Raw genomic sequence first — 11673 nt, forward strand, 5'->3', positions numbered from 1 at the left:
TGCCCAGTACTGCTTTAACCCATTACGCACTGGAGCAAGACGCGCGTTATTTTTAATCTCGCACCGAACGAGGACCATGCCGTCATTTCCATGAACCTTTTTTTTTTTTTTTTTTTCTAATTATGCATCGAGATCTGCGTGGGGAGACAATTGTGAGTTTCGGCAGCACAAGACGCATCCAGGTCTGACGGGAAAAGCGCGCAGAGCGGCAGAAATGGATGCGCGTAAAATGTCGCCCCGGGTCTCGGTGGGTTAATTGACATTACACCTGTAACGGTGATGTGGCAACCTCGCCCCAACGCATTCAGAGAAAACAAGCCAGCCGTGGGTTTTCCTCGACGTAGGCACACATACGTGGCGAGAAAACCCAGACCTACCTCACGCACGTCCCGTGGTTCCGTGGCAACAGCGCCGTGCGCGCCTCATCGATTTGTCTTCCCATTTGAGGAGAATCTCAAATCCGCGAGAGAAGAGAGAGCAGCCGATAGAGGCAGATAGAGCCGGTCTACCGGGCAGGGACAAAACTATCACAGGCTGTGCCTCTGTCTGACTCAGTGTCTCTCTCTCTCTCTCTCTCTCTCTCTCTCTCTCTCTCTCTCTCTCTCTCCGCTCTCCTGAGGAGGAAAGGTGCAGTCTGATGCTCTCAGCGAGGCTCGGCAGAGGGAGCGTCACGTGGTCGTGGAGAGAGAAAGAGTGTGAACGTGTGTGTGTGTCAGAGAAATGGGCAGAGAGAGAGAGAGAGAGAAAGAGAGAGAGAGAGGATGGGCGGGGCCGCGCGCTGCTGCAGCACCTTGGACAGCGCGCGCTCGCCGCCAGCACGAAACAGAAAACGCTATTACCGGAGGCAGAAAATGAGGCGAGAACCGGGGTAGATCCGACTGATTAAATCCGTGAGTGACAGTGACGGTGGCCTTTACTTCCCTGGCGCTACAGGAGCGAGTGTGTAAGCAAGACTGTGATTCAGTGAGCAGCGGGGGGTGGGGGTGGAGATGGAGGATGAAAAGGAAACGGGCCGTCTCAATTTACAAATCTCTCCCGGTCTGTCTCTGGTCCTCCTCTTACACAAAGAACACATCAACCATCTGAGCATAAATGCATACAACTGCACATCACAACAGCGAGCAGACTAATTACATGTTATGAGCTGATTAGCTGACAAGAAAGTCATCCCAAACCTGTGAGATGTATGAGGTTCAGCTTAAAAGGAATAACTCGTTTATTTGATGGTTTGCATAAATTTGCTAATTGGACAAGCTTCATATGGATGTGACTTACACAGCAAAAAAAAAGCAAGGGACATCAAAGGTTGTTTCAAAAGATGATAGAGGATACCTTCAACGCGGCTGTACAAAAATGGCTTCAATTCATCCGTCCACTTTCTTTCCAGCTTTATCCAATTCAAGGTTGCATGGAGCTGGTCCCAGCAGACGACGGGCAAATACAGGGTACACCCCGGACAGTTCGCCAGTCCATCACAGACCTAACACAGAGAGACAGACAGCCTCACACACACTCACGTTCACACCTACAGGGAGCATAGGATCTCCCAAATAGCCACAAATGAGTTTGGAATGTGGGAGAAAACTGGTTTACGAGGAGGAAGCACAAACACAAAGAGAACATGCTCTTTCCACACAGAAAGGCCCTGGACTTCAATCAGCCACCTGACTTCTGCATTCTCTTCTATTTTAAACAATCCTAATAACAACAGGGTTCTCTTTGTTCGTGTATAGGTTTTTTTCAATGTTTTCTGGTTTTCTCTGGTTTTATCTTAATGTAAAAACATTCCAAAAATACCAAAACCGTTTGGTATGAAATCTATCAGTTTGATCGAAGCGCTTCAAAACACCACATTTGTAACTGTGGATACACTGCTGCATCAATGCTGCATATAAATTAATGCACAACATCCAACTCTGTGGTGTGAGGTAAATATTAACATCCAATTTTATATCCGCTTGTTCCCTTACAGTAGAGATAGAAAATAGTAACCAGTTGCCATCATCCTCCACTGACACACTTCCACCATTCCACCCTGCGAAGCTATAATGTGTTTCAGGGATACATGTGCACGACGGGTCAAACCACCACCGGGCACATGCAGGCATATATGTCTATTATTAGCAGAAGTGCTTTTAGGGCTTCTTTTTTTTTGTTGCTGTTTAAAGTTCTATGGTCTCTGTTGGAGAGCAGCGCTTTCTGCTGACCTTCTTGCAGCTAATGAAACACTTCAAAAAGCATTTTCATTTGGTTCATATTCATAGATTCAGAACTGAAAGGTATATACACGTATGGTTTCCGGCTGTCGACATGCATTTGGTGATGCTCAGTGTGATTTCCTGGAGGTTTACATGTGATTCATATGTGCAGTGAGCAATTTATATGGTAATATATGCTGATTGGTCCACCATATTTAATTCCTTTGAGGAACACATTCAGAATTCATGCATCCACACTCAAAATATTAATTCTGATTCATATATACACTTGCCCAGTAGTAAGCACACGTGGCCGTGCACATACACACAGTTTTGTTTTCCAGCATGTCCCAGGGAGAGACTCCAGCTGTGTGGAGCCAGCTCAGAGGTGCTCTCCCTGGGCTCCCTGGGCCAGCTGCTGCTTCTGCTCCTATTCTCTCCCTTTTTCGCTGGAATGCTGTGTGTCAGTCTCCGACTAGACGGAACATCTGCCCTGCTTTTCTTCGTTCTAAAAAGCCTTTTTTCCCTACCTTATTATACCAACACCTTCACCGAGCGCTAAAGCTAACAGAGTTGTAAGAGCTGGGAAACCGATGGCTGCGAGCGTCTCTGTGAAAAGAACAACCGTGACCCGACGAGCTGCTGATTCAAGGCGCTCTTCACAGAAACAATGAATGAAGCTCGTCTGCTTGTGTGACACTGTAAATGCATGCTCTGCTGCGAAGAACAGAGCCCCCCTGATGGAATATGGACCCCCTCCCACCCCCATCATCATAATCTGTTTGCGTCCATTTACAATCTCACACCGGCACACTGTTGTTCAACATGCATGTTCTTGATCCCTGTTTTTGAACAGAATCTATCATCTTCAGCCGTATCTGTTTGAGGAGGATTATACAGCATAACGGCTGTTTGGGTCTATGAAATATTTGCTTTTGTACATATTTACCGTGGCGAGGCAGCTCCACGGCTGAGCCACAGTATATCAGTATGACGGCACAACTGGAACACGGAAGCCTGGATTTGATTTGAAAGACACAGATCTTAAAGCGAGCGGGCCTGACCACAGGAACCAGCCCTCGGATAAAGAGGGGAGGGCTGAGCATGCAGTTGTGCACATGTTTTTGTGTGTGTTCTCATGTGTGATGGGAGTGTTAGTGAGAGGAAAGGAGAGAACGAGACAGGATGGAGGAGGAGGAGGAGTTACTATGGAAACTATCTCAACATCAGCACCTGGTTTCCCATTGGACTGATCACCACCAGCACCACTCCAGCACAACTCTCTCATACTCCTCCTCCTTTTTCACCTCTCCTCCCCCCATCCCTGTGCCAAGCTGACCTTTTGGACCAAATGACATTATCAAATAATAACATTCTTGCATGTCTTTCTGGTGCACCGAGAAACACCTCAGAAAATCCTGAGAGGAGCACATTTTTAGTGCAGAAAAGCGACGCACAAAGAAATATATAATTCGCATTCAGACAGTGATTGCTTTGGCAAAATCAAAGTGGACATGAAACAGAATATTGATCAAACTATCCACATCTCATACAGTGAGATGTTTATTTTGCGCTGAAATGTCTCTTTCTATTGAGCCAGTTATTCACTTGAAACACAAGGGTGAAGGTAGAAATCAGTTTTTGAGAATTTCATGTCAGACTGAAGCTTATTAGCACAACAAAATCCAGGCCTGGTTGTGGAAATTTCATAAAACAAACAATTTTTTTCAGATGAGATTGACTAGAGACGTCATAATATGATAAGTGTAAAAGCGAAAAAAATAAAAAGTCAGATAATAAAAATCCATTTTATGCTGTATTACTCAACACAGGATCGTGGTGGTCTTGAATCAATGTGATTATCTGTTTCCTGAGAGGTTGAACAGTGACGTTTGGGTAACTTTTGCTTTCAAAAATATATTTTGGATTTAAACTCTTTTCAGACTGATTACGATTAAAAAAAAAAAAAAAAAGAAAAAAGGCCAGACTTAATGGAGGCTTGATTCAGCATGTTGCAGAGCAGGTTATCTGTTTCTACAAGAGCCATCAAAGCGTGATGCGATGCATCATCAGTCTGTAAGAGGCACAGGGAAATGCATTATACCATGAGCATTTTAAATCGCTGCGACTCTATCAGCCAACATTAACCGTGACAGATATGGGTGGCCTCTGATTGCATTAGTCTTTATTGAATGACGAGGTGGAGGAGCGCCGTTCTGTACGTCCCTCCGACCATATTTTCTCTTCCTCTGCATCTTCTCACTTCCCGTCTCTCTTCCTCCCTCTGACAAGCTGACAGCAGGCAGTGACCCCTGACTCTTTGCCTACTCAGCAGAGAGAAGGTCACAGTATATGTGTGTGTGTGTGTGTGTGTGTGTATACATATTTTCTGTATGTATGTGTGTGTGTGTGTGTGTGCTGGCGCACTTGCGCACGGGTAATATGTGTCTGAACTGCCAGCAGTGAGAATATACAGCCAAAAATAAAAACTCATCTGTCAGCATCCAGTGTGTGAGTGTGTGTGTGTGTGAGTGTGTGTGTGCGTGCTCGGAGCTCAGATTGGAATGGTGAGGTTTACCTAGTTTGTGGAAACGCACAGCATGTGAGGAAATATGAGTTTTTAATGTGATATCATTTAAGACTTCTGTGCCCTTTGAACACTCACCTCGTCAGCGGAGGGAGAACGCCGCTGTAACCGTATCCTTTCCACAAGACATACTGCTGTTTTGCTAGAAGGGTGGTCTTTGTGTGAGTACAAGTGTGTTTCTGTGCATGCACATAAGTGAGTTTGTGTGTGTGAGAGTGTGTTTGACAGGCAACCACCCTTTTCTAAATGAGATTAAATGGGAGGTTTGTCTCTAATCGCGTTGTAATGAGTTTCTGTGTAGCTCATACATTTACTAATTCCACTTGCCAATAGTGCAAACAGCCACGTGTGTGCATGTGTGTGTGTATGCGATGTGTCTCTGTGTGTGAGGTAGAGGAGAGGTCACCTCCCTGCAATCTTACTCTCATTTATAACAATAGGGCTGACCTGTCCTCATCAAAGGATTGCAATTTCTGAGCACAAATAACATTAGCTCGTGTGCGCAAACATGCACGCATGGGCACCCGCGCTCGTGCACAAGCACGTACGCACGCATGCACAAGCGCAAACACGCAGTCCATCTGCGTATGGATCGGCGTGTCATTAGAACTCTCAGCAGGCATTAGCATTGATCATCTGACCAGCAGATGGAGAGTGACCGACAAGGACCAAACAAAGCCAGTCTAATGCGCTGTGTAGTCTGTGTGTGCAGAAATAAACCAAGAGTGTGTGTGTGTGTGTGTGTGTGTGTGCATGGTCTGCTTACATGTCTGATCACACATGCATAAAAAAAATTCAAGCTCCATAGTTCATTAGTCCTTGTGTGTGGGTGTGTGTGTGTGTGCGCGCATCATCCAGACATTCATGTGTGTCTGCGAGCATCAAGATGACCATAAATCTTGACCTGAGTGCTGCTCCCGGTTGTCATGGCGATGTAGTTCCCTTCTGCCCGCGGCGCTTCATGCCCTACAGTTAGGGGTCAAGGGTCAGGGCAGTTTTGTGCAGTGGACCAGACTTTCAGAGTGGATAATGAACGGGGGAACCAGTAACAAGGAACACACTGTCACCTTTAACTTTTGATTCTTTACCTTTTGCTTTGTGGCCTGTAAAATATCATATTTGCTGCACTCCACTCATGAGGGACACTCATATCTGAAACTAAAGGACACACACACACACACACGCAATCCTTGAAGCAACCGTTGCTTCAATGTGTGTAAATGGGTGAATGTGATTAATCATGTATAGCAGATAGACACTGCCGAAGTACTAAATACGGTCCTACTTTGGCCCTATATAAATGAGCGTTTTCCCACAAGATAGAGAAAAACATCACAGAAAATTTAAAGATGAATTCCGTTTGAACTCATCTTTATCTGCTTTGTGATTGACTGTCACTCTTTCATGGCATGTTGAAGAACTTGACCGTAAGTAGTAGTGCTGAAAGACGTGGTGGTGCAGTCACAGCTGCTTCAAGTAAACCTGTTGGAATGAAAGACCATTCATCATTTCAAATCTTTACCAAAGCATTATGAATATGTTCTACTCTATCATGCCAAAGGTGGCTAAAGCATAGACAAGTGGGAGAAAAAATAATATTATCTCCTTTATCAAAATTGGTTCCAGCTATGAAATAGATAAATATGCTGTCGTGTAGAAACCCTGAATGAAATCTATGCAAATTATTTTTTTCAGATTTGCCTATGTACCAGCATTTCATCCAAGATCAAGTGTTTTTTTCATGTTTTATTTAAGTGTCATACACAGTTTTAGCCCTTTTTCATCTCTCATGCATGAAATTCACTAAGGGAGACTCAAAGGGATCACGTCTTCTGTGTGGCTGACTTCAGTCTTGACGATGGTGGAAAACTCAATCATGTGCAAAAAAATCAACAATTATCCAAGAGATGCTTGTGGTACTAGTCCTCACAGAAAAAAAATGTGCACTCATGCAACCACGTCAGCGTTGAAGAAGCAGTGTGTGAGCTGTGTGCGGTGAAATCTGGTTCGCAGCTGACGTTCCACAGGTCGGACGTGGCGGGGCTCATGCGGCGCGAGGTTCCTTCACGCCAAAATACCAAACGGAGAAACCCATTTCTGTCTGATCCTGACTTGTTGGTGATTACTTCCAACTGTTTAAGCATAAAAAAAGGCCTTCAGGAAAGTGTTGCCACTGAGCTGGAATGACTCGTCACATCATTCAACATCAATGCATGCCGTAGCGCCGACCAGGGCTGCACAACCTTTAGGATCCAGAGAGCCTGTTTTTACTCTCGTTCCACCAAAAGCAATCAGTCCAAGCGAATTTTAACCTTCAAAAATGACAAACTGGGTTACATATTGACTTTGCGTGTGGGGGACGCAGGTTTGAATTCATTGTTATGGATTACAGTACCCCAAAAAAAAAACTGGATTGTAACTGAAGTGCCACGTTTGTCACCTCAAACTGCAAGAAAATTAAGGAAAAAAAACAGTAAAGTTACGTGCAATTCTGTGAGAGTTAGATGAAGCCGCTGCAGCCATTGCATATGGCTGCACAGCTCTGGGCTGCACACCCCTGCATGAGACTTTTACCTTAATGAAAACAAAAAAAAAAAGAAAAGAAAGCATAACAGCTCAAACCAGATGCACACAAAATTTAGTTTGTATTGATTATACACATGAATTGGCCCACTGGGGGTCTGTGTGCACGGGAGCATGCAGGTGCGAGAGGGAACACTCGGGCCTCAGCGGTGAGGGGCAGCATGAATTAGGAAGTGTGAGGAGGGAGAAGAGGGTTACTATGACAACAGGGGAGAATGTTCCAGGTGACAGTGAGATCGTTGGGATGCTAATTGTCCATTTTCAATCCTCCATAAAGTTTAACAGCCACTCTGCCTCCACATGTTATTCTAACTCAGTCACAGAGTATACCTCTGGGATGTACAGCTATTTCTCCCTCCCTCCCTCTCTCCCTCCCTTTCCCCTCCCTCCTTTCTTCCTTCTTTTTTTTCATTTATAATGACAACCCATCCCCATCCTTCCTTTCACACCCCTTCAAGCCTTCCCGCTTTCCTCTTGCCAGAGAGAGAGAGGCGATGGAAATATCATGGACGATCCAGAGCATATGTGTGCCTCCCTCATGAGGCCAACCAACACCTGATCATCAGACTCTCTCCCAGCCATCTCTGTTTTGCTCTTCTTTCGTTCTCTTCGACCTTGCTCTTTCCCACATTTTCCTACTATCCAAATTCTTTATTATTTACCCCAATTAGGGAATTAAACTCACACACTCACTCATACAAATCAATGGAAAGTCAAATACGAACATTCACAAGCCAGCAGATTTCCTTCTCCATCCCCCCCCCCCCCTCCTCCTCCTCCTCCTCCTCGCGCTGTTTATCTCAGCCGCCGCTCTCTCCCAACGCACTGCGTTTAACCACTTTGTTCCCCTTTAAGATAAAGATAATTAAATCAGCAGCTAAATGAGAAAGACTGCGCTGCTGGCGTCACCATGCTAGCACTTTGATGTTCTATTCCAGCCGCGATAGTATCAACATCAACTGCTCGGTCCCAAGCTACCGTTGCGCGGGCGCGCGTGTGCACTGCACGCAGTCGCGCACATACGTGTGCAATTCAAACATTCGCACTTCGCACTGCATTTCCACTCCCACCACATCCTCCCACTCTCACTGTACGCACAAAGGCGGATTCGACACGCTAAGCTCCACTGTCTTAGGCCTTATTTCCTGTCATCCAACCACAGCATCCTTTACTGTTGATCTCACCCACTTCTCTCCCTTCTTCCCTTCCCTCTCCAGACCTCTCCATGTCTCTCATTTCTAATCTTGTGCCGCTCTTGCTCTCTTTCTCTTCCTCCCTCTCTCCCGCCTCCTTCCTCCTGATCAGCAGGTTGCTAGGCAACTGTGCTCCATTGATCTAGGAGAGCACGATGACAAGCTCCCATAACTGTCATGAAAACACACACACACACACACACACTCACCGACACACACACACACACATGAATACACACACAGTTACTGGAGATGTCTCGTAGCACCTTCAGAATGAAGGCGTCCGTTTATCTGATAGGGACAAGGAACAGGAGGAGAAAAGGAGGAGGGACAGAGTGATACAAATGACAGAAGAGGAGGAGAAAAGGACTCTTCCTGTTGCTTACCGACCCTCCCTCCGCCGTTCTCATTCTCATTCCTCCTTTCTTCCTCCGGCTTTCCCCGCGTAACCCTTGCCATTCCTGGAAAACAATTACCTTCCCGAGTGGCCCGGCTAAATTTCCAATCTGACCCATCACACAGCCCAAGGCCACCTCATCATAGCCAGCTACAAACTGGCTTCATTCCATTTGTGCCTCCACTTCAGCACTCATTACTCTCACTGTCACAATAAAATGAAAAGGAGGGGAAGATCGCGGCGTAAGAAAGCCAAGCAGCAGCAGCAGCAGCAGCAGCTGCATCTGGAGCTGTGGTTAAAGTATGCGGTGGTGAGAAATGGAGGATTTTTCATTAGCACCAATTCAGATGTCAATACAACACATTAGACTGAAGGCTTGTATGAAAATGATTCACAGCAATGCAAACTGCAAACTAGCATTTAGTTGGAAAAATAGAATATGAAAATGCATAATGGAACACTTATAACTCACACAATGTATTTTTTTTTCTGGATGAATCAATAAACCAGATACAACTATAGCACCAAGAACAGTGTGGGATATAAATGGATTCAATGACTCGCTGTCCCTGTGTGTTTCAATGGTTGTTTTGACACCTTAGAATGAGGGGGAGAAAAAGAAAATCAAACAATTATGTGTTAATTAATCTGCATCAGAGGTGCTAAAATGCTGCTTTTGTTAACTTTTGAAACTCAGCTTTTGATTTTTTTTCCCTTCCTCTTCATCTTTAGCCTTTTTTCCTGATGAACCAATCATGCGCATGAAGAACATATGGACACAAGAGTGTTGGCGACCTTTATTTCTTAAATACAGAAATAAATAAGCTCATACTTCAGAAGGCCAAACTGTTCTGAATAGCATTTTATGAACATTTGATCATCTGTCTTCAGTCGAACAGTATTCATTTGGATCAGCGAAAGAGGAAACTGATTCTTTCACGTGATTGATCATTTCATTTCAATTTTAACTTTAATTTACAAGAAAAGGTTCAAATATGAAAGTGTAGGAAAAAAAAGGACTTTCCCCTTCTTCTCAGTAACTCATGTTTGGGAAAACAGCTGACTTTTATCACATGATATCAATGTTGCCACGTTGTAAATAAAGCACAGTCACCAGTGGAGCTCGTCTTATTGCAATTTCTGGTCTTACAACTGTGAGATACAAGCAGAATGCACAGTGCTGAATGCTATATAGTTATCAATCAATCCTACAGTCTGATCATAGAAAGAAAGAAACTTTGAATGAGATTCCTGGCAAGGCTGTAGCAGAAAGTGTTTGCTAAAATAAAGACCTTGAGATAAATCTGTGCGAAAACTGAGAGCAGACTGAAGGTAAATGAAAAAAAAAAAGAAAACCTTATTGCTATGAATTGAAATAAAATCGGACGTAAATGAAGTGAATGTGCTTTTCAGACTATCAATAAAGACCTTTAAGACAGGTGAATCAGCAAGGCCAAGCAGAAAAATGTAGTTGTTGTACCGAATGTGAAATGTAAGTTTGCACTATAGAGCTCGAAAAAGAAATGAAGTCGCTTGGATTCATCCCCTGGAAATGATTTCAAAGTTTTACGGCGATCCTTCTATTTGACCTCTATAGGGCTACAGGGAGCTGGAGCTGTTGTTTTAGGTCTGGCCCCGTGCCTTCTCAAATGGGGTCCTGGACCACATGTTGGGAAACACCAGCTTACACAAATAGTATGAATCTCCAAAGCAGCCAGGATTCATCTTCTGGGAAACATATGTCATTTACTGGATTCCATCTAACAGAACAAACATTTCAAATTTGTATTTTCCAAACTATGGATTATCATGTGGAGGTGGGAGAAAAAAACAACATCAAGGGGCGTTTTTAAAAGGCTGTTCTGGTCACTTTGAGGATGAACAGCTGAGAAAAATATCAATGAGAAAGCTGAGAAATTGATGTTTTTAAAACCAGCTACAGGGGGAAAAGGAACATTTTAATTAAAACTTGGGGTGGGGGCGGGGGTTGGGGGGAGTAAAGGAAGAGGATGTACTTTGAAGAGGGCAAGAAACAAATGTGCCATTCTGTCTTCTGGTGAATGATTTCATTTGCAAATGATTTCATTTTCTCTAATGAATAATTTGGTTCAGAAGAAGCTTCTAAAGATTTTCTGGGCAAAAAAAAAAAATGGAATAAATGGCCGATTTGATTTCTAGCTTACTAAATGCTTAATTGTCTGAGGTCGGCACATGACCTGCTGATAACTGTATTCACAAGAAAATCAGACAATGGCTTTTTTTTTTCTTTCTTTCTTTTCTGCGGCTGCCAGTCGTGAGTCTGTCAAATGTCCGGCGCAAAACATTCTGTCTCCAGCCAGAGTGACAGACTCCCTTTCATCAGATCAAGTCAGTCCTCTTCACCTGCCAAGCTCAACATATTCATTGACAGGGCAATTTTTCTTTGTCAGCTTCACGCTGTTGTGCGCCTCTAAAATCAACACAAAGTTAAGATCAGAAAAGGGATGAAATAAAGGGAGAAAAATGCTGCACAAAGTCCCTGGTTTCTTACACCTCTTCGTCAGCTCTCCTCCCCCACTCCGGTTCCTCCCCTGACTTCAGTGAAGACTCCGGCGGCTTTATGCTGGCTCCTCTCCAGCAATTATCTGGTTGGTTCCACTCTGACGCAACTCAGACTCTACTCATCTTCCTCTTCGTCATCAGCTCCTGCTTCCTCGGCAAAAGCGAGACTCCCTC

At 44.3% G+C, this 11673-nt stretch overlaps 1 protein-coding gene across 22 annotated transcripts in view; it reads right to left on the reverse strand.

Annotated features, from left to right (window-relative positions):
* Positions 1 to 709, reverse strand: part of nrxn1a (neurexin 1a) — a 62670-nt gene extending 61961 nt beyond the window's left edge. For all 22 annotated transcript variants that reach the window (XM_030097894.1, XM_030097896.1, XM_030097895.1 and 19 more), the window contains exon 1: positions 378 to 709. The gene's annotated coding sequence lies outside the window, so the exon portion shown is untranslated. The remainder of the gene's footprint in view (positions 1 to 377) is intronic.
* Positions 710 to 11673: the final 10964 nt, after the last annotated feature.

The sequence above is a fragment of the Salarias fasciatus genome, chromosome 8, assembly GCF_902148845.1.
Source record: "Salarias fasciatus chromosome 8, fSalaFa1.1, whole genome shotgun sequence".
Taxonomy (NCBI): domain Eukaryota; kingdom Metazoa; phylum Chordata; class Actinopteri; order Blenniiformes; family Blenniidae; genus Salarias; species Salarias fasciatus.